At 44.4% G+C, this 23,536-nt stretch overlaps 1 protein-coding gene across 17 annotated transcripts in view; it reads right to left on the bottom strand.

Annotated features, from left to right (window-relative positions):
• The window catches only part of ELF2 (E74 like ETS transcription factor 2), a 99,732-nt gene extending 77,639 nt beyond the window's left edge, over positions 1–22,093 (bottom strand). For 8 of the 17 annotated variants that reach the window (XM_072788356.1, XM_072788333.1, XM_072788341.1 and 5 more), the window contains exon 1: positions 19,647–19,793. The gene's annotated coding sequence lies outside the window, so the exon portion shown is untranslated. Of the gene's footprint in view, positions 1–17,896; positions 17,968–18,146; positions 18,356–18,402; positions 18,797–19,646; positions 19,794–22,023 lie in introns of those variants that run through there. The other 9 variants (XM_072788361.1, XM_072788354.1, XM_072788343.1 and 6 more) reach the window with 7 other exon arrangements.
• Positions 22,094–23,536: the final 1,443 nt, after the last annotated feature.

The raw sequence follows: 23,536 nt of genomic DNA, 5'->3' as shown, positions 1-23,536 counted from the left end.
GATTATTAAAAAAAATAAACAGCCATTCTTGGGCTAAGTATTTAAGTGTTTCATGGATCAAGGATTATGACTCACCTAATTTTGTACAACTGGGGCCCAAGGTAGGAGGTTCAAAACCATTTTGATTTTATTAGTTTCCCATCTGAAGTATGAAAACCTAAACCGGTTCTTTTTAAATATGTCATATACACTGAAAAATACTAATCCTTTGACAAACTGTCTTTTTTACAATTTAACAAGCCATGTGTTTCTCATCGAATTGCTTCTTACTGCAATTCCTAATTTGTGAGAAAGCTATATCAGCATAGGGGTTAGTCATCTTGTTTACTACTGCAGCAACCATATCTAAACAACTACACAGAAGGAAGAAGGGCAATTCCATTTATATGATATTCAACCAAAGGTAAAACTATAGGAACAGAAAATCAGTGGGAAGGAGCTGACCTCCAAGGGCACCAGGAAACTTTCTGGAGGTGATACAAATGTTCTTTAAAAAAAAAAAAAGATTTTAAAGATTTATATATTTGAGAGAGAGAGAGCACAAGTGGGAGGGAGTCTCAAGCAAACTCTGTGCTGAGCGCAGAGCCCAACCCAGGGCTCCATCCCACGACCCTGAGATCTGCACCTGAACCAAAACCAAGAGTTGGATGCTCAATTGAATACACTATTCAGGCACCCCTTGGAATGCTAGAAATATTCTATATCTTGATTGTGGTAATGATTGCAGAATGCTAAGCATCTGTCAAACTCATGGAAATACAAAAAAAAAAACTCATGGAAATGTAAGGATGAATTTCACTATATATAAACTTCAAAAAACTTGACTTTAAAAGAGGGAGAGGACAGTGTTGAAAATTAGAATTTAACTTATTAGATACACTCTTATTCAATATTAACAATATTATGATGTTAAGAACTATAGCTTGTAATCTAAATCCATACACAATTAATTCACAACTGATCCTTGCCTGTAGAATCAGTAAATTCTCAAATACTCTCCCCTCAAATCCTTATTATTCTTAGCCATTTTACTGGTAAAATTAAATGTTTTTAATATGGAACTCAATTCCTGAAATACTTTTGATTTATATATTCATTGTCCCATTTTTAAAAATTATCTACAAAGTCTGACAGGAATTATATAAATAGTTTATAATGCTAATAGTCTCAATATAATAGTCTCACCATGTATTTTTCTAGTTACTGAACCACACAATTGTATGCATTGTCTATTCATCCTTGGACCCTAAGAAGTAGGTATAATTGTCCCCCTTATTACATGAAGATTATTTTGACAGTATGCTTTATATTTAAGAGCTACTATGATTTAACAGGTAAGAGCCTGTTGGCTACTGCATCCCCAGAACACAGTAGGCACTCAGCAAATATTTGCTGAATTTTGGCTTTACCTCTGACTACATAATCCTGGACAATTATTTATCTCTTTAAACTTCAATGTCTTCATCCAAAATAAGATAGTAAAACAACTCTGGGAAGTAGGTGTGTTTAGTTTTTTTCACTCTTCACATAAAGCATCTGGTACATTATGAGCACTGAATATCATTGAATTTATTATTATCATCTCTTTGGTAGAATGTTGGAACTGTGTATTTCTAAAGCTTGATGTAAGAATAAAGCAGTAGCAGAATAGATTATGCCTAAAACCTAACCTAACTATTCTTCATGCAAAATTGAGCTGTTCATTTTTATGATTTAAGACAAAAATAAGCACAACTTTTTTTTTTTTAAGTACAACATTTTAAAGGTATAAAAAGCAGGAGCACCTAGTTGGCTCAGTCAGAAGACCCTGCAACTCTTGATCTCAGGGTTTTGAGTTTGAGCCTCATGTTGCATATAGAGATTACTTAAAAATAAATAAATTAATTAATTAATTAAGCAAACAAACAAATGAATACACTTTTAAAAACAAATAAATAAGGGGCACCTGGGTGGCTCAGTTAAGCATCTGACTCATGATTTTGGTTCAGGTCATGATCTCAAGGTCCTGGGATTGACCCCACGTCGGGCTCCACACACTGAGTCAGCTTGGGATTCTCTCTCTCCCTCTTTTGCCCTTCTCCCCCACCTCATTCTCTATCCTGCTCTAAAATAAATACAGTAAAATCTTTTTTAAAATTTTTAAATAAAAAAAAAAATTTTAAATATGAGATGCCTAGATGGCTCACTGGTTGAGCGTCTGCCTTTGGCTTAAGGTGTGATCCCAGTCCTGGGATCGAGCCCTACACCGGGCTCCTTGCCAGGAGCCTGCTTCTCCCTCTGCCTGTGTCTCTGCCTCTCTCTGTGTGTCTCTCATGAATAAATAAATAAAAATCTTTAAAAAATAAACAAAACTAAAAATTTTAAATAAATAAAAGGATAAAAAGTTAGTTAATGAAGCTTTTAAAAAAAGATTCCTTTGAAATGGGAGTGAAGCCATTCACTAAGTCTAAGGAGCATACAGTTTAGAAATATTTGGGCCCATAAGTCAGGACTGGAAATAAATCTGGCAGCAAGAGTTCATGTCATGAGACCTACTTTAGGGCAAGGTGATTGATCCAGATATTTAAAATTGGATGCTAGAAATTTATACGATAAATGCAGTTGTAGAAATTGCACAGGATAAAAGAAAATGAGCTCATTTTATAAAAGAAAAAATTAGATGGAAGAGAATAATCAGAAAATTGAGTGAAATAGCTCACCAACTGTAAAAAGCTTTGCATTTCAAGAGTCCCATACCATGGATAACAGTATTTTTAACATCCTTATTTACTCATGGCCCTGATATTGTTATCCAATTAAGATACATTTTCTTAATCCAACTAAGATACATTTTCTTAACTTTATATATTCTTATGCACAATACGTATGAATGACATATAAGAACTGAATTTATATAATCTCTGACTTCATCTAAATTGTTTACAATATTTTGATGCTTTCCCTGAAAGCATGCTTTGGTTGGTTTCTTCAACCTAAGAACTACAATGGCCAGGTTCCCAGGTGTAACCTAATCAACGATAACTTATTCAAAATATTTTAGTATGATGATTAAAATCTAAAGAGACATATCATATAAAAATACTCTGGGGACACCTGGGTGGCTCAGTGGTTAGGCGTCCAATTTGATTTTAGCTCAGGTCTTGATCTCAGGGTTGTGAGATTAAGCCCAGCATTAGGCTCTGTGCTGGGCATGGAGCCTGCTTAAGATTTTCTCTCTCCCTCTGTCTCCCCCTCCACTTGCACATGCGCCCAAAGGCACTTGCTCTCTCTTAAAACAACAACATTTAAAAATACTCCAAATACTCAAACTTTACAGTTATTTAAAGAACTGATGACGGTGTCTGGGTGCTCAGTCAGTTAAGCAGCTGCCTTCAGCTCAGGTCATGATCCCAGGGTCCTGGGATGGAGCCCCACGTCAGGCTCCCTGCTCACTGGGAGTCGGCTTCTCCCTCTGCCTCTCCCCCTGCTCATGCTCTTTCTCACTCACTCTTTTCTCTCTCAAATAAATAAAATCTTGAAGAAGCAACAGCAGCAGCAGCAACAGCAACTGAGGAGCAAAGAGACACCAAGGCAAAACAAACCTGACCTGGCTGCCCACAGTCACCATTGAAGCTAAAAAATTATACTGTTGCCTAGTTATACTCCTTTAATATTATTATCTTCCTAATCTCTGTTACCAGTTCACATAATGCTCAAAGTCTAGGGCAGCGATAATAAGGGTCAGAATAAGTATATGGAGGAAGGACTCACATCAAGTGCAGTTTAGAATCCAACTATCTCAGGGAGCCTGGATAGCCCAGCTGGATTAAGTCTCTGGCTCAGGTTGTGATCTCAGGGTCCTGCGACTGAGCCCCACATCGGGTTCTGTGCTCTGCACGAGTCTGTTTGGGTTTCTTATTCCCTCTCCCTCTATTCCTACCCCCATCAAAATAAATAAATAAATCTTCAACAAAAGCTATAGAATCCAACCTATCTTGAGGCTGAAGCAACAAAGTTTTGATTATTTATCAATAACCCCAAATTTATGGGACTATTCATTCCCTGACTTCATGAACTATTTGTAAGAAATACTAAATTGTGGGAATAAATATGTTTAGCCATGCATATTCTGCAAACAAGCAAATTTCCAAATCAATTCAGAACCAGATAAAAGGACAAATACTCTGAGGTTTAGTTAGGGAAAAAGTAACAATCAAAGTAAAGGCTTATTCCCTAACTATTGCTCAGAGATTTGAAAAGTCTAAAGTCTGGTTACAATAGCCTCTTGTTTATACAAAAAGAGATTCATAGGTCAGCCTGGGTGGCTCAGCGGTTTAGGGCCGCCTTCAGCCCAGGGCCTGATCCTGGGGTCCCGGGATGGAGTCCCACGTCGGGCTCCCTGCATGGAGCCTGCTTTTCCCTCTGCCTGTGTCTCTGCCTCTCTCTCTCTCTCTCTCTCTGTCTCTCATGAATAAATAAAATCTTAAAAAAAAAAGAGAGAGATACATAAAAGCTTAGAAGTCTTGTTTCAACTGCATCATGGTAGCCAAGCAAGTCCTTTACAAGACAGAGGTGGTTGGGATATATGGCAGGTTCCCAGTCATTAAGAAAGCCCAACATCTAGTTAAGTTCTATTCCAAAAAGCAAACTGGAAGAAATTTTCTTTCTTAAGGAGGGATAAATTGCCAGTCCAGCAACTGACATTCTGACATCTTGGTATATTTAATTCTAAAAACTTAACCAACTTCCTTACTTTCAGGATTTAAAAAAAAAAGAAAAACTGCCTTATATTAGAATCATTTTAATATTCTAGTATATGTGCTGCTGAAATGAGCACAAACTGTTTAAATATTCTGATTTGATAGGACATGAATCCATTAAAGTGAATTTATCCTAGAGGACAGTCAATAATTAGCTTAGTTTACAATATTTTTCCTTCTTTTCTCAAACAAAAGAGGGATAATAATAGGTAACATTCATACAGCACTTGCTCTGTGCCAGGCATTGGTTTAAATTCATTATATGTGTTAACTACTTAATCTGCACAATCCTACAAAACAGGCATTATCATTCCTATTTTATATTTGGGAAAACCTGAGGCATGGGGAGATTCAAATAATTTACCCAAGGTTAAGCAACAGACAAGTGACAGAGTCACAATTTCAACTCAAGCAGTCTGGCTCCAGAGTCCATCTATGCTCTCAATCTTTAAGTTTTTCTGTCTCTTGGTTATACAGGCGTCTTTGTTTTTGTTTTATTAAAACTGTAAAAGAAATGCATAGAATATCTCCCACCCCACCATGGGAGATTTTTCTCCTTATTTCTAATTGGCTCATAACATGGGCTAATTAGAAGGCTTAAAACGTTTTAAGTGGAAATTATATATATCTTATCTACATTAAGTATATAGATCTTTTTTCTCTTTCAAAAAAAGTGGGGGAGGGGCATGGACCGGGGGGGGGGGGGTGTGAATTCTTCAACTCATAGATTCTCTCATATAATTTCTATAGGCCTTAGGAAGAAAGTGAAAGCATTAGAAATTCTTTCTACTTTGCTCTCTTCAGCGTTGAGTTTGCTTTTTAGAAAGAAATTTTGGTGTGGAATTCTGTATTAGCAGCAAGCGAATATTCTCAGATATAGGGCGTATAGTTCAAGTTTACCTATTATTTCAAATAAAAGAACTATCTAAAACCAAAATATAAACGTTTTCATAGTGCTAAACAAAAAGGTCCCCTGCAGAGGTGCCTGTCTGGCTCCCCTGGTGGAGCATGCAACTCATGATCTCAGGATGGTTAAGTTTGAGTCCAAGTTGGCTATGGAGATTACCTAAAAATAAAAATCTTGATAGATGATAGATAGATAGATAGATAGATAGATAGATAGATAGATAGATAGGCAGGCCCCCTGCAGAAGCAACAAGACCTAGGCCACTTTGAGGCCTAAACTATTTACAAGGTGACTCTCTTTACCTAATGAAGCCAAGGTTTACAGCTCCCCCCTCAGGGCCTGGAACATGGGCACATATGGGCCCATAGAATGTATAATGAATGGATGACTGAACGAATGCAGGCTTATTTTTATTTGAAGGACGAAATAGCATCTTCTCCATTGTACCTAGGTCTCTAATCGACAGGCAAAGGTAAATAAACTGCTTCCCCAGAGGTTAAAACACCAATCTTCAGGGCGCCTGGGTAGCTCAGTCAGTTAAGTGTCTGCCGTCAGCTTGGATCATCATCTCAGGGTCCTGGGCTGGAGTCCCACGTCCGGCTCCCTGCTCAGCAGGGAGTCTGCTTCTCCCTCTGCCCCCCTTGTAATCTCTCTGTCTCTCTCTCTCTCTCAAATAAGTATCTTTAACACACACACACACAAATCCTCAGCTTCAGCAGGGCTGAATCTTAGTCTTGAAAAAGTGTGTCAGGAGATCTCACAGATCTCAGCATACAGTTGCATTCATGGATACAGTAAGATATGCAGCAGGCAATAAAGAAGAGAGACAGGTATAAAATGGAGGAGTCCACCAGCAGGCTTCCTTACACTCTCTCCTTCCCATGAGAGGAGGGCATGCAGAACTTACTTGAAGCCCATCAACAAAAAAACACCAACGTATGTGCAATGTTTCTGCCCAGGGAAGCCCATCAGAGAGAAGGCACCCAGAGTTTTATTGAGGGCTGCTCACATGGTACCCTCTGCCACATGTATGCCAAAATTCCAGACCCCCAGAAAGAAAGCAGGTGTTCAACATAAACCATATTGTTTGCACAGTCTAGGCACAGTGAATCAACCTCATCAGTTACTGGAAACACTCTGAGAGCGGAGTTCCCAGATGCCAACCATGGGCCAACCCTGCAAACAGGCCTTTCCAAGGAGAGCAGTCTCAGACCTACTATCTTAACTCTACCATGCAGCAAGTTATTTAACTTCTTGAAGTCTCAGATTCATCTGTGAAAAGGAAAAAACAATAGAAACTACCTCACAGCTACTATGATTATTATAATGTAACTATCATAGTATTGTTATCCAGTGTGATGGCAAGACTTCATAAAGATCACTTCATGATAATGATGAGAGCTACAGAAAGTTGCAGATAATGTAAAACTTCTAACTTTATCTTCAACCCAACAGCACTTTTAGATGATAAAAATCATAATGATCTGGAATGAAGAAGACACAGACCCCCATCTTCTCCTATAAAAGATATGTGAAGATTAAGATGCTTTATCATTAAAGTCACCCGGGTGGCTCAGTGGTTGAGCGTCTGCCTTTCCCTCAGGGTGTGATCCAAGGGTCCCGGGACAAAGCCGCATGGGGCTCCTTGCAGGGAGCCTGCTTCTCCCTCTGCCTATGTCTCTGCCCCACTCTCTGCCTCTCTCATGAATAAATGGATAAATCTTGTAAAAATGAAAGAAAGAGAGAAAGAGAGGGAAGGGAAGGGAAGGGAAGGGAAGGGAAGGGAAGGGAAGGGAAGGGAAGGGAAGGGAAGGGAAGGGAAGGGAAGGGAGGAAGAAAAAAGAAAGAAAAGAAAGAAAAAGGAAAGAAAGGAAAGAAAGGAAAGAAAGGAAAGAAAGGAAAGGAAAGGAAAGGAAAGGAAAGGAAAGGAAAGGAAAGGAAAGGAAAGGAAAGAAAAGAAAAGAAAAGAAAAGAAAAGAAAAGAAAAGAAAAGAAAAGAAAAGGAAAAGAAAAGAAAAGAAAAGAAAAGAAAAGAAAAGAAAAGAAAAGAAAAGAAAAGAAAAGAAAAGAAAGAAAAGATTGAAACTTTGGCCTTCCCTACGAACCAGCAATTGCACTGCTGGGGATTTACCCCAAAGATACAGATGCAATGAAACGCCAGGACACCCGCACCCCGATGTTTCTAGCAGCAATGGCCACAACAGCCAAACTGTGGAAGGAGCCTCAGTGTCCATCCAAAGATGATGGATAAAGAAGCTGTGGTCTATGTATACAGTGGGATATTCCTCAGCCATTAGAAACGACAAATACCCACTATTTGCTTCGACGTGGATGGAACTGGAGGGTATGATGCTGAGTGAAGTAAGTCAATCTGAGAAGGACAAACTTTATATGTTCTCATTCATTTGGGGAATATAAATAATAGTGAAAGGGAATAGAGGGGAAGGGAGAAGAAATGGGTAGGAAATATCAGAAAGGGAGACAGAACATGAAGACTCCTAACTCTGGGAAACAAACTAGGGGTGGTGGAAGGGGAGGAGGGTGGGGGGTGGGGGTGACTGGGTGGCGGGCACTGAGGGGGGCACTTGACAGGATGGGCACTGGGTGTTATTCTGTATGTTGGCAAATTGAACACCAATAAAAAATAAATTTATTATTAAAAAAAAAAGAAACTTTGGCCTTCAAGTATAGATAAGAAACCAAAGGACTCTGCATTTTAGTATTTATTCTGAAATTACTATATTATTTGCTTGTTTTATCCCAACTCATGAATTTAACTTATTTTTACATTATTTATATAGCTTAGCCCTATAATCAATCTACAGCAATGTCCCTCTAAGCTTCCTTATCATCTCTGATTATCGCTGAGTAGAAACCTATAGACCATATAAATTACCAGATTAGAGAAATTTTTTGGTTTTGTTTTTTTGACCAAATTTATAATCCAATAATGTAAAGTAACATATGCTAGCGTGGGAACCAAAACAAATTAGCTTTATTCTACTTAAGTGAATCATATCAAGGATATTAAAGGCATTAGACAATAGAATTTTTTAGTTGTCTGGATTTTATCCTGTCCCAAATCATCTTGTCATTCCTCTGGAATGAAGTAAAAGGTGAAGGTTTTTTTCTTACATGCTTAATGCAAATCGTTCTATCACCCCACCAACACAAACTAGAATATAAGCTCCATTAGAGCTGAGCCATAGCTATTTTAATCACCATCGTATACACACCTCTCAGAACAGTGTCTGGCACATAATAGACAACAATTTTAACTCCTGACTCAAGTTTTCTTGTTCTTGGCTTCCTTCCTCTATTTTACTATCACTAATATATATCTCTGTGTGTCCTTTGTTAAGGCTCTTTAAATCATTATTGGGGGCAGCCCTGGTGGCTCAGCGGTTTGGGGCCGCCTTCGGCCCAGGGCATAATTCTGGAGACCCAGGATCGAATCCCACGTCGGGCTCACTGTATGGGGCCTGCTTCTCCCTCTGCCTATGTCTCTGCCTCTGTCTCTCTCTCTCTCTCTCTCTCTCTCTGTGTGTGTCTCTTATGAATAAATATTTTAAAAAATAAAAAAATAAATCATTTGGGGGGAAAAAGGAAGCACCTTTTAACAACTATATATATAATACTGAATATAGTCAGATTAAATGTTAGTGAATAAAAAAGGCAAAGAAATATATTCAGATACACACTGCAAACCAATATTAACACAGAATTAGAGTAATTTAAAAGTACCCTCCAAATTATATTATACCTGAGTTGGTTTGATATAGCTAGCTTATCTGAAATTTTCAATATATTTCTAATACCAAAAAAGTATATTTTAAATATTATAGAAAAGCACAGTTTGTTTGTTTGTGAGAGAGAGAGAGAGAAGGCACAAAAGGGGGGCAGGCACGGAGGAAGAGGGAGAAGCAGACTCCTCACTGAACAGGAAACCCAACACAGGACTTAATCCCAGGACCCTAGGATCATGACCTGAGCCAAAGGCAGCCATTTAACCAAGGGAGCCACCCAGGCACCTCTAGAAAAGTACATTTTAAATATTAAAAATATACATGACATTATAAGGGGAAATACTGGAGGTTACTATTCACTTTCACTTTTCACTTACAAAAACCATAATTTACTGTCGTTTAACAAATAGTAATATTTTGAAAAAGTAGTTTATCTTCATAAATTTTATTCACATAAAGCTTTAGAGGACTATATTCCACTTTGTCTAATCTGAAGTGACTTGAAGTCATATTTATTTTATGTTAATATTAGTCAAACAAAAATAACTGTGACTGGGGCACCTGGGTGGCTCACTTGGTTGAGTGTTTGCCTTCAGCTCAGATCATAATCTCGGGATCCTGGGATGGATCCTGAATGGAGCCCCCCATTCAGCTCCCTGCTCAGCAGGGAGTCCAGTTGTCCCTCTGGCTCCCACCCCTGTCCACCAGGCTCCTTCATTCTCTCTGTCTCTCAAATAAAAACTAAAATCTTTAAAAATATTTTTTTAAAAAACTGTGACTGTTTTTGCTAGTGGAACAGAGAGGAAAAATAGTTCTATTTAGAAAGTCACCATACAACTAACTACATCATGCCATCTGTAAATTTTAGCTCATAATTATGAATAGTTGAGAGTATAATTTTATAATATTAACATAAATTGGTTAAAATTGTTATCAGGGCAGCCCCGGTGGCGCAGCGGCTTGGCGCTGCCTGCGGTCTGGGGTGTGGTCCTGGAGACCCTGGATCGAGTCCCATGTCAGGCTCCCTGCAGGGAGCCTGCTTCTCCCTCTGCCTGTGTCTCTGCCTCTCTCTCTCTGTGTCTATGAATAAATAAATAAAATCTTTAAAATAAATAAATAAAATTGTTATAAGAATCTCTGTCATTGTTATAACTGTATAACAAATTTAAAGTTTTGTAGATATTGACATTTTATTTCATTTTTAGGTAGCTAATTTTCAAGTTAGAAACATTAGGAAAAGTGATTTTCCCTATTGCTCTTTATAAAGCTAAAATCATTTAGACAAAAATCTGACATACATTTACTCATACTCAAAAATCATTACAGAATAAAATTACAAACTGAGTTAACGGGATCCCTGGGTGGTGCAGCGGTTTGGCGCCTGCCTTTGGCCCAGGGTGCGATCCTGGAGACCCGGGATCGAATCCCACATCGGGCTCCCGGTGCATGGAGCCTGCTTCTCCCTCTGCCTATATCTCTGCCTCTCTCTCTCTCTGTGACTATCATAAAATAAAAAATAAATAAAAATTAAAAATAAAAAAAAATTTTTTTAATTAAAAAAAAAAAAAACAAACTGAGTTAACTCTTTAGTCAAGAATGAAGATCACTAAAAAAAATAATAATAAATAAATAAATAAGAATGAAGGTCACTATAATATTTTTCCAGTGGGTTCCCACCACATTTAGAAAAAAAAATCTAAAATCTTAAACATGGTCTATATAAAGAGCATCTCAGGTTAGCCCACCCCACTTCTCTGACCTCAGCTCCTTCACTGGCTTCCTGAGCTGCAACTACGGTGGCCCTATTCTGCAACAAAATAAGCTTATTCTGGACCTCCCATTCCCTAGGCTACAGGCTCTACAGGTCATCCACAGACTGAATCCTCCTCACCCACTACACAAATATCACCTCAAGAACCATCCCTTTAAAGGACAAACATTATATGTTCTCATTCATTTGGGGAATATAAATAATAGTGAAAGGGAGTGAAGGGAAGGGAGAAGAAATGTGTGGAAATATCAGAAAGGGAGACAGAACATAAAGACTCCTAACTCTGGGAAACGAACTAGGGGTGGTGGAAGGGGAAGAGGGCGGGGAGTGGGGGTGAATGGGTGATGGGCACTGAGGGGGGCACTTGACGGGATGAGCACTGGGTGTTATTCTGTATGTTGGCAAATTGAACAATAAAAAATAAATTTATTATTAAGAAAAAAATTTTTTTAAAAATAAAGAGCCATTTCTATCATGGCTCCCCAGTTCCAATCATCCATCGCCATATAGCTCCCTCATCAGTCTCTATCTGATATCACAATAACCTATTTTATTTCATTATATTTATCACTAAAATTATCTTACTCATTTATGTTTAATGTTTGTCTTCTCTACCAGAATGTAAGTTCCATAAGAGCAAGTACTGCATTTATCTTGTTCACCACAATCTCTCAAGAACCTAAAATGAATTAATACTATACTATTAAATGTACAGGCTAATATGGAGATTTCTGGGGTTTTTTTTAAGATTTTTATTTATTTATTCATGAGAGACACACAGAGAGGCAGAGACACAGATAGAGAGAGAAGCAGGCTCCATACAGGGAGCCCAACATGGGACTTGATTGCCCGGATTCGGGACCATGCCCTGAGCTAAAGGCAGATGCTCAACCACTGAGCCACCTGGGCTGCCCTCAAGTTTCTTCTATCTTTATCACTATTTTCCACCTCCTTTTGAGATCTTTTCTCATGTTAGTATGTAACCATAGTTTGTTAGCATCCAAGTTGCTTAACTCTGGCAAGAGACAAACCATCCTTGATAGAACCATCTTTAGTAGCAAAATGATCAGAAGTCAGGCAGATTTTGATATTTTTTGGCAAAATTAATATCAGTTAGGTTTTCATATCAAAACTAAGTGAGTCCCTAATATGAAGATTTTGATATTTTATAACCATTCTCACACATATGGCTCTCTTAAGGCGTCTTCCATTTTTTTCTATGCATTAACACTTACAGTAAGAGAACTGGTTAACTAAAAAATATGTACAGCAAGAAGATGTTATACTGTATAAGCAGCTCAGAAACTGACTCAAAGTTTCAGAATTTTTTTTAAAGATTTATTTATTTATGATAGACATAGAGAGAGAGAGAGAGAGAGAGAGAGAGGGAGAGGCAGAGACACAGGAGGAGGGAGAAGCAGGCTCTATGCTGGGAGCCTGACGTGGGACTTGATCCCGGGACTCCAGGATCACGCCCTGGGCCAAAGGCAGGCGCTAAACTGCTGAGCCACCCAGGGATCCCCTCAAAGTTTCAGAATTAATGGTATATCTTTCAAGTTATACACTGATCCTACATATCAGTAAACATTAGAAATTATAAGTGAATTGTTAATTATGTCTAAATAAAAACTATCAGATAAAATTTAGCATTTATGAGTAATATACACTCCTGTCTATCATAAGATAGATAAAAATTATTGAACATAATTAAGAAATAAAACAAGCAACGTTTTAGAATTTAACATAGATTAGATATCATCTTCTACCTAAAATATAACTTTATCTGCAATTAAAGAGATCATGTTTAAAGAATTAAAGGAAAGCATGACAACTATAACTCAAAAAATGGGCAATCTTAAAAAAGATACACTACTACTACATTAAAAATATGGGAAAAAATGGAAATTCTGGAGGTGAAAATACAATTCAAGAGTTAAAAAGTAAAAAAAAAAAAAAAAAAAAAAAAAGAGTTAAAAAGTAATCAACCAAAATTTAAGATTCTCTAGCAGAGTTCAATAGCTGATTTGAGATGACACAAGGGTCAGTGAACTTGGAGATCCATCAACAGAAATTACCAATTCTGAAGAAGAGAAAAAAAGAATTTTATAAAATGAACACAGCCTGAGACTTACGGGATACCATCAAACAACCAAAGTACATTTATTGCAAGTTTCAGAAGGAACAAAGAGGGAGAAAAGGACAGAAAAAAATATTTGAAGATTATGGTCAGAACTTGCCAAACTGTTGAAATCTATAGATTCAAGTTTAATGAATCCAAAGTAGGATAAACACAAAGAGATCAACACCTAGACATATCATTATTGAAAGCCAAAGGCAGAGAAAATCATGAAAGCACAAAGAGAAAAACATCTCATCAGAAACAATGGTGGTCAGAAAGCAGGAAACAACACAGTCAAGGTGCCGAAAGAAAAAAAATCTGTAACAAAGAACTCTATATCCAGCAAAACTATTCTTCAAAAATAAAAGCAAAATAAAAGCAATCCCAAAAAACAAAGATTGAAATAGTTCATTGATAACAGACCTGCCACACAAGAAATCTTACACGAAATCCGTTAGACTGAAAGAAAATAACCAGTCCAAAAGTCAAATTCACAAAAAAGAAATAAGGAGTGGGATGCTTGGGTGGCTCAGCAGGTTAAGCATCTGCCTTCGGCTTACATCATGATCCTGAAGTCCCCCGATTCAGCCCTGCATCAGGCTCCCTGCTCCTGGGGAGCCTGCTTTTCCCTCTGCCCCTCATGCGCCCTCTCTCAAATAAATAAAATTAAAAAAAAAAAAAAAAAAGAGGAGGGACATCACTACCTACACTAGTAAAATTAAAAGTACATCCAAGAACATTCTGAACTATGTGCCAAAAATATTAAATAGCTTAGAAGAAACAAACAAATCCCAAGAAACACAATTACAGAAACTACCTCAAAAATAAGCAGAAAATTTGAACAGACCTATGACCAATAAAGAATCTGAATTAGCAGTTTAAAAATTTTCCAAAAGAAGAAAATCCAGGCCCAGATGCTTTCAGTAGTAAATTCTATCAGATGTATTCCAAGAGATAATAATATCAACTATTCACAAACTCTTATAGAAAATAAAAGAGGAAATACTTCTCAATTCATTCTGAGGCTAGTATTACTATGTTACAAAATCCAAAAATATATTTAAAAAAAAACCTACAGACCAGTATCTTTCATAAACACAGACACAAAAATGTTCAACTAAACATTGGCAAAGGAAAGCCAGCAACTATAGTAAGAATTATATGCCATGACAAAGTGAGATTTATCCTAGGACTAAGGCTAAATTTAATATCTGAGAATCAATTAATATAACACACAATATTAATGGAATAAAGGACAGGAACCACATGATCATTTAAGATACTGAGGTGACCAACCATACTGGTTTGTTCAGGGCAGAAGAGTTTCCCAAAATGCAGGAATTTCAGTGCTAAAACCACAACAGTCTTGGGCAAACTGTGACAGTTGGTCAAGCTAACAGATGCAGAAAAAGCATTTGACAAAACCTAATACTCATTCATGATAAAAACTCAGGAACAAACTAGGATTTAAAAGGAATCCTCTATCAAATATAAAGATGTTCTATACAACACCTGTGCCTATAGTAAACAGTATTGCATTAAATACTTAAAAAGTTCAGGAAGTAGATTTTGTGTTGTGTTCTTACCACAATAAAATTAAAAAATTAAGCATAAGATTTATACACTGAAATTACAAAACATCACTGAGAAAATTAAAGGTCAATAAATCAAGAGAAATTTTCATGTTCCTGTATCAGAAAAGTAAATATTCCGAGATTTATAATTCTCCCCAAACTGACCTACAGATTCAATGCCTACCCATAAAAACCCCAAGACTGTTTTGCAGACATTAATAAGCTAATCCTAAAATTCTTACATTGGGCCCAGAAGAGCTATAACTTTTAAAAACAAAAACAAAACCAGAGGCTTACACTACCTGGTTTCATAAGTTACCACTGGGCACAATAATAAAGACGGAGTTAGTCTCAGCTAGTGTAAAGATAGATATATAGATAATAGAACTGAGTCCAGAAATAAATCTTTACGTTTATAATCAATGGAGAAATGGTATCTTTTCAACAAATTGTTCTAACACACTCCATATTACAACAGATGAATTTAGACCCTTACTTCACACCATACATAAAAATTAACTCAAAAAAACCAAAAACAAAAACAAAAACAAAAACAAAAATTAACTCAAAATAGATCCTAAATCTAAGAGCAAAAACTATAAAACATCTAGAAGAAAACAAAGGAGAAAATCTTCGAGACCCTGGATTATGCAGAGAGTTCTTACAACAAAAGCATGATCTATGAAAGAAAAAGCTGGGAAATTAAACTCCATAAAAATTAAAATTTGGGGGGGGGGCACCTGGCTGGCTCAGTGGAGCATATGGACTCTTGGGGTTATGAGTTCGAGCCCCACATTGAGCCTAGAGCATACTTTAAAAAATAAAAACTCTAAAAATACATATATTTTAAAATTTTTTGCATCTCAAAGGGCTCCAATAAAAAAAGGTCAAGACAAGCCGCAGACTAGGAGAAAATATTTGCAAATCATGTATCTAATAACGGGCTTACATCCAGAACACATAAGGAACTTTTACAACTCAGGGGGCCTGGGTGGCTCAGTCGGTTAGGCATCTGACTCTTGATTTCAGCTCAGGGCATGATCTCAGGGTTGTGAGACTGAGCCCCAGGTCAGGCTTCCCACTCATTGGGGAATCTGCTTGATTTTCTCTCCCTCTTCCTCTGCCCCTCCCTCCTCTCTCTCTTTCTCTCTCTCTCAGGTAAATACATTTTTTAAAAGAAGAACTTTTAGAACTCAATAATAAAATAAAAATGGGCAAAGATTTGGATGGCTACTTCAACAAAAAGGATACATTAATGGCTAATAATTATATGTAAAAATAGCCAATGCCGGGCAGCCCGGGTGGCTCAGCGGTTTAGCGCTGCCTTCAGGCCAGAGCCTGATCCTGGAGTCCCGGGATCGAGTCCTACGTTGGGCTCCCTGCATGGAGCCTGCTTCTCCCTCTGCCTGTGTCTCTACCTCTCTCTCTCTGTCTCTCTTATGAATGAATAAATAAAATCTTAAAAAAAAAAAAAAAAAAGAAAGAAAGAAAGTAGTCTAGGGGCACCTGGCTGGCTCAATCTGTGGAGTACTTGGCTCTCGATCTTGGGGTCATAAGTTCAGGTCCTACACTGGGCAGAGAGATTACTTCCAAAATAAATAAAAATTTAAAAATAAAACAATAAAGTGGTCCAGTTTCATTCTTTTGCAATGTAACTGTCCAGTTTTCCCAGCACCATTTATTGAAGAGACGTTTCTTCCATTGTAACTTCCTGCCTCCTCTGTCAAACATTATTTGACCTTATAAGAATGGGTTTATTTCCTCGGCTGTATCCTGTGCTATTGATCTATGTCTGTTTTTGGGGAGGTACCATACTGCTTTAACTATATAGCTTTGTAGTATAGTTTGAAATCAGGGAGATTAGTATCTTCAGCTTCATTCTTCCTTCTCAAGATTGCTTTGGCTATACGGTCTTTTGTATACAAATAAAATTCTATACAAATTTTAGGATTATTTTTCCTACTTCTGTGAAAAATGCCATTGAAATTTTGATAGAGGTTGCAATGAATTTGTAGATTGCTTCAGATAGTACGGATATTTTAACAATATTAATTTCTCTAATCCATGAGTATGGTTTATCTTTCCATTTATTTGTATCATCTTCAATTTCTTTTTTTTTTTTTCATCTTCAATTTCTTTCATCAATGTTTTATAGTTTTCAGAGTAAGGTCTATTAACTCCTTGGTTAAATTTACTCCTCAGTATTTTATGCAATTGTGAATGGGATTGTTTTCTTAATCTCTCTGATAGTTCATATTTGGGAATGGAAATGCAATAGACTTATGCATATTAACTTTCTTTTTTATTTTTATTTTTTGCATATTAACTTTCTATGCTAGGTACATACCCAAGAGAAATGAAAACATAACCACAAAAAAGTGTACAAAAATGTTTAAAGCAGCATTGTTCATAATAACAAGAAAGTGAAAACTCAAACGTCCACTAATAAGTAACGTAGTATATCCATACAATAGAATATTAGCAATAAAAAGAAACAATGACATATGCTACAACATGGGCTTTTAAAACAGTATATTAAAACAAACTAGTCATGAAAAATTACATATTATATGATTCTTTTATTTTTTGAGTGTGTGTGTGCTTTAAGCAAGGGCGGGGCGGCCAGGCAGGGGAGAGAATCTTAAGAAGGCTCCACCCCCAACTCCATCTTCCCACCCTAAGATCAGGACCTGAGCCAAAATCATGAGTCAGAGCTCAACCCACTGAGCCACCCAGCGCTCCTGATTCTACTTATAAAAAAAATGTCCACAATAGGCAAATCTATAGAGACAAATCAGTGGTTGCCTAGAGCTAGGGATTTTAGGGGAAAAAGAAGAGTAACCATTAATGGGTATAGGATTCCTTTTCCGGATGATGAAAATGTCTTAAAATCGATTATGGTGATAGTGCAAGAACTCTGTGAATATAGTAAAAACCGCTTAATTTTACACGTTAAATTTAAATTGGTGAATTGAATGGTACATAAATTATATCTCAATAAAACTGCTACCAAGACAAACAAACAAACAAAAAACCCCACCTTGGTGTATGACCGGTGAGTAGGTAAAGCCAACAACACTGGTTAGGCCTGCCACATCCAAAGTTAACATCCTAATATTTAGGACAGAAAAATCTCAAAGTTATAAATACCTTCCAATCACACTCTGATAATTTGGTAAATTAGTGTGTCTGTATATATACACATATATATGTGTGTGTATATATATGTATATATACATATCTGAAATGGGAAGCAATGATTAATCAGAGTAACTAGTTCAGTCACTAACCTTTCAACATAGGTTGACAGTAAATGTTCAAACTTCATATGCCCAAGATATTTCAATCTTCTACTTAATGTGTGCACTAGGAGAGAGCTCGGGGACATTCAAAGCAACACACTGCATGAACTGTATTGCACGACATACAAACTTCAGTCGTCCCTAAATTCCTTACATGTAATCTAGTGATTCCCAGGCTTGCATAAAGTCGTTTCTCCCTCTTAAAGAAAGGAAGAAACTCTGAAACGCGAGTGCCCCATCCTACCTTGGCAAAGCGGCCGTCCCTCCGCGGTGCTGGCCCTGCTCTGTGTCACGGCCCTAGAGAAAGTGCGCATTTCCCTCTCTACAGTGACTCACAGGTAAAAAGGAAAGCAAATCTGATTACCAAACGCAAGATTACTGTTGTATCATCACCGGATTAAAATGTAAACCACGCAGCTGAGAGCAAATGGCCACGAAGGGGGGGAAATTTTACAGGTTTTCCAATGAAGTGTTTCCCCCCCGTCCTCCCCCCTCGTTTAAACGACGACTAACAACTCTCGGGCTGCTCGGCGGCGAGTCCAGGTCCTGGGAAGGGAGCCCGGGGGGCGGGCGGCGGGAGACGCGGGGAACGGTGCACTCGGGACTGCTCTGGGCCCTTGTGGGGTGTTTTCTCCGTCCTTTACCGACATGGAGTAAAGATGTCCCAGCCGAGCGGGGGTGCGGGGGGCTCGGGAGGTGCGGGGCTGCGGGGCTCGGGGGGCTCGGGGAGTACGGGGGGCGCGGGGGCTCGGCTCGCGAAGGCGCTGGGGAGTCCGCAGCAGCCGCCCCGGCGGAGCCCCAGGCCCCCTCCCGCGCGGTCCCGGGGGGCAGCCTCGCCCGGCGGGGACCCAGGGCGGCCGCGGGACGCGCGCCACACAGCCCGTTTTTGTTTGGTTTCCAGCCCAGCCTGCGCGCAGCGCCGAGCCTCGAGCCTCCGGCCCCCGGGGGCAGCGGGCGGGCGGGCGGGCGGGCGCCGGCGCGGAGCCGAGAATAAAAGAAGAACCGCGCACAACCTGCCACGCGAGCCGCCGGGCGGGCACGGGAGCGGCGGCCGGAGGGCCCGACGGGGAAGGAGCGCGCGCCCGGCCCCCCGCCGCCCCGGGGCCGCCCGGTCCCGCCCCGGCCCCCCCGCCCCCGGGACGCGCTTCCTGCGGGCCGCCCCCCGCCCCCGCCCCCGCCCCGGCCCGGCCCGGCCCCGGCCCCGCCGCCCGGCCCTGCCGCCCGGCCCCGCCGCCCGGCCTCCCCGCGGGGCAGCGGCTCAGCCCCGTCCCGGCCGCACGGGCGACTCGCGGAGATGTAAACACGGCGGGCCGGCCGCGCGGCCCATCCCCCGCCCGCGGGCCCCCCGCCCCCCGCGCCCCGAGTCCCGCCGCCCCGCCGCTGCCCCGCGGCGCCCGGCCGTTGTCACCGCCGCAGCCTCCGGGGAGCCGCCGGCAGCGCCCGGGGCGGGGACCCGGACGGCGAGGCCCCGGCGGCCCGCGCTCTTACCTGCTCTCCGCCGCGCCGCTCTCCTCCCGGCCCGGCCGCCGACTCGCCCCGAGGGGCCCGGGGCCTCCCCGGCAGCCCGAGCCGCTCCGCCGGGAGACGACCGAACAAAACAGCGGCGGCCGCCCCGCGCAGCGCCCCGCCCCGCCCGCGCCGCCCCGCGATGCCCAACCGCCGAGGCGACGGCGGCGACACAGAGCCCGGCGCGGGGAGCAGTGGGGGCCCCCGCCCCCGCCCCCGCCCCCCGCCTCGGCTCCTCCCCCTCGGCCTCCTGCCGCCGCCACCAGGACACTCGCGTCCGCCTCCCCCGTCCTCCCCGCCCCGCCCCGCCCCGCCCCGCCGCGCCCCTCCCCGCGCGGCTCGGGGGGGCCCGCCCCCGCCCGTCGCCGCCGCGCCTGTCACCCGGGGCCGGCAGTTCGCGCCCCGCGGGGCCCCGCGCCCCCGGCCCGCCCCCGGCCCCCAACTTCTCCCGAGCCCGCTCGCCCAGGTCAAGGCGGGCCACCTGTCCCGTCCCCGCTCGGGGCTCCCGCAGCCGCCGCTGCCACCGCAGCCCTCCGCGGGGGCCCCGCCGTGCGCCGGGCGGGGGCAGCGCGTGCACCTGCAGCGCCCGCTCCCGCTCCCGCTCCCGCTCCCGCTCCCGCTCCCCGCCGCCCGGGCCGCACGGCACAGCCTCCCGCGGCCCCGCTGTCACTCCGGCCCCTCCCGGGCTCAGCTCCGCGCTCGGCCAGTGCGGCCGTTACCGGGGCCGGGGCTCGGGAAAACTCCCCGCGCAGGTCCCCCCCGCCGCCCGCCCAGGCTCCACTCCTCGGCCGCCGCCAGGGACGGGCGGGGGCGCGGCGGACCGAGCGCGCCGCGGCCCCGCCCCCTCCAGGCCCCGCCCCGGCCCCGCCCCGCCCGTGACGCTCCGGCCGCCCCGCCCCCCCGCCTCGCGGCCTCGGCGCCGCCCGCTCCTCCTCCGCCGCCGCCGCCGCCGCGCTCGCCCGCGACCCCGCCCCGTTCCCAGAAATGACCCCCGCCCAACGGCCCGGCGGCGCGGCGGTTGGTGCCCGCGGGGGCGGCGGCGGCGGGCTCAGCGCGCAGCTGCGGGGCGCGGAGGGCCCCGCACCGAGCCTTTGTCGCGCCCCGCTCGGCCCGCGGCGGGAGGGCGGCGGGCAGGCGGCGGGGGCGCCCCGGGCGGGGGAGCCCGGCAGCGAGACCCGGCGGGAGCCGCACGCCCCGGACCCCCTTGGGCACCGAGGGGCCCCGGTGCGCGGACGCCGGCGGCGAGGAGCTCCCGCGCGCTGGTGCGGACGGACGGACGGACGGACGGACGCGAAGTTGCGCCTCGGCCGGTTCCCGCGCCGCCACGCCCGGCCGCCGCCCGCTCCCTGCCGCCGCTCCCGGAACAAAGCGACGGGCGCCCCGGAGCGCGGACCGACCGGCCGCGTGCGCTCCCGCCTCCTGCGGCCGCGCTCCCTGCACCCGCCCCGCCCGCGCCCCGCCCGCGCCCCGCGCCCCCCCGGCCGCACCCTGCACCCACGCGGCCCGCACCGCGCCCCCACCCCGCCCGCCCGGGCTCCCCGCGCCCGCCTCCCGCTTCCCCGCGGCTCCTCGGCCAGCCGCGAGGCCAGAAAAGCCCCTGAAGGCAGGGCGTGGGGGCCCTGGAAATGCCCCAGGGGTGCGGCTCAGCTCAGAGCCGCCGGCCGCGCCGCTGTCCCCGGGGAACCGAGAAGGTGGGGCCTCTTCCTTCTTGGGGCTCCGGGCGCCCCGTGGGGGGGCCGGCGGGATTCTTCTTTCCCCACCTGGAAAAGCCACTCTGGTGACTTCTTAAGAGAGTTGCTTTTTGTTTTGTTTTTTTTTTTTAAGACTATTTATTCATGAGAGACACAGGGAGAGAGAGGCAGAGACGCAGGCCGAGGGAGCAGCAGGCTCCCAGCGGGGAGGCCGACGCGGGACTCGATCCCGAGACCCCAGGGTCACGCCCTGGGCCGAAGGCGGGCGCCCAACCGCTGAGCCACCCGGGCGTCCCTTTCTTCTTTACTTTTAAACGTGGGGGGCAGCCGGACAGCAAACGGGGTTCGTGAAGAGATCCTCTTAACTCCGATGAAGTTTCACGGGCCCCTTAGTTGGAAAACACGGCGAGCCCGGGCGTTCTCTTGAACTAAGGAACTCAAGCCTTTAAGCACAAGGGACCGGGCCCCGCGAGCGCCCCCCGCCTCCTCCAGGGCAGTTGGTGTCCGCTCCCTCCGCGGGTACAGGGGCCGCTGCGCCCTCGGGGCGCCCGGGGTGACCCTGCGCATCCCCGCGCAGCAGCGCTCGGGCCGAGGAGCCGCGGGGACGCAGCCCGACCCGGCCGTGGGAGCGGGTCTCCCCTGCCGCGGCCACCCCTCTCCTACTGCACCTGCAAGGCGCCTGGAAAGTCCCAGGTGGCTAACGACGGGGCAGCACTTCGTCGGTCGCGGATCTTCCGCGCTCCTCCCCGGCGTGCCCTTTGCGACGCGGCTCTGCGGTTCCAAGCAGCGGCCTCAGGCGCCTGCACCCCGCCGGGTGGCCGTGCGGTGCCCCGGGCCTGCGCCGCCGGGGCCGGGCGGAGGACGGCTCGCGCTTCCGAGCCCGCCGGGAGGGGCCTCGGCGTGTTTCCGCCGCCTGCCTCGCCCCCACGCCTGCCTTCCACGGTGGGAAGAACCGGCCCGGTAGTCAGTCTGCGGGTACAAGGAGGAGAGCCTGCAAGCGGCCCTAGAACCAGCCCACCCCCGCCCCCCACCCCCAGCTTGCAGCCAGTGGCCTGCAGGGGGAAAAAAGGAATGGTATTGGGGAGCGCTCTGCTACCCAGGATCCGTGTCCCCGTTGCTGGCCGGAACCACAGGAGATGGAGCCACCTGCTCTCTTGGTACTGGCCTTGGAGGCGCCAAACTGATGCCTCTGGCTCTAAAAACTTCCTAGTAGGTCTTGGAAAGGCACGTCTCGTAGAAGCAGACTAGGAAGTTTGTAGCAAAGCATTAAGACCTCAGACTCCGTGGGAAAGGGGTGATGTGCTCAGTGGTCCTGGCTTAGGAATATAGACGGTGAGATCTGCAGGGGGTCGCTCACCTGCTCTTGCTTCCCGCGTGCCTGGGCCGCTCCTCGGTTGGTTGAGTGGATTAAGGACCTGACTCTTGCTTTCTGTTCAGGTCATGATCTCAGGGGTCACGGAGTCCAGCACCTCCTCACTGGGCTCTGGACTCAGTGCAGAGTCAGTCTGTCTCTGCTCCTCCCCCTCCTCATACTCTCCCTCTCTTTCTAAGATAAATCTTTTTTTTTTTTTAAGTTGCTCTTCTGTTTTTAATAGCACACAATTTATTTTGTAATTACGCAGGTGCTTCATTAATACAGTCTCATCGTCAATTTTCAAGTAATACAAAACAGATGTTTTAGAGAGTCAGGTCTCCTTTTCTATTTCCCTTTCCACTCCTCACCCTGCATCCATGGTGGTCTTTCCACACCTCTACTCTTCCATAGGTAACCATGAATGATAATTTAGCATATCAGCTTCCTGACATTTTTCTGTGCTTTTATATACATACACATGTAATTATGTAGACCAACTATAAATGAAATGGTATGTGTATTAAACAGGACACTTTTTTTAAAAAAAAACAGGACACTTTTATACTCCTTTTCTCCATTTATTACCCTTTGTTCATTTTTTTTTACCTAAGAAAGTCTTTAAAATTTCAGCCTGTCTTCAGTATGATGGGTTAACTACGAGGTTTTTCCTGCTTTTATACCAGAATCTTAAATGGGGAGCACCTGGGTGGCTCAGTTGTTAAGCGTCTGCCTTCAGCTCAGGTCATAATCCCAGGGTCCTGGGACCAAGTCTGGAGTTGACCCGGGCTCCCTGCTTGGTGGGGAGCCAACTTCTCCCTCTGCCACTC

This window comes from Canis lupus, chromosome 20, assembly GCF_048164855.1.
Source record: "Canis lupus baileyi chromosome 20, mCanLup2.hap1, whole genome shotgun sequence".
Taxonomy (NCBI): Eukaryota; Metazoa; Chordata; class Mammalia; order Carnivora; family Canidae; genus Canis; species Canis lupus.
The sequence above is the reverse complement of the archived record's forward strand: the minus strand, read 5'-3'. Positions and strand labels throughout refer to the sequence as shown.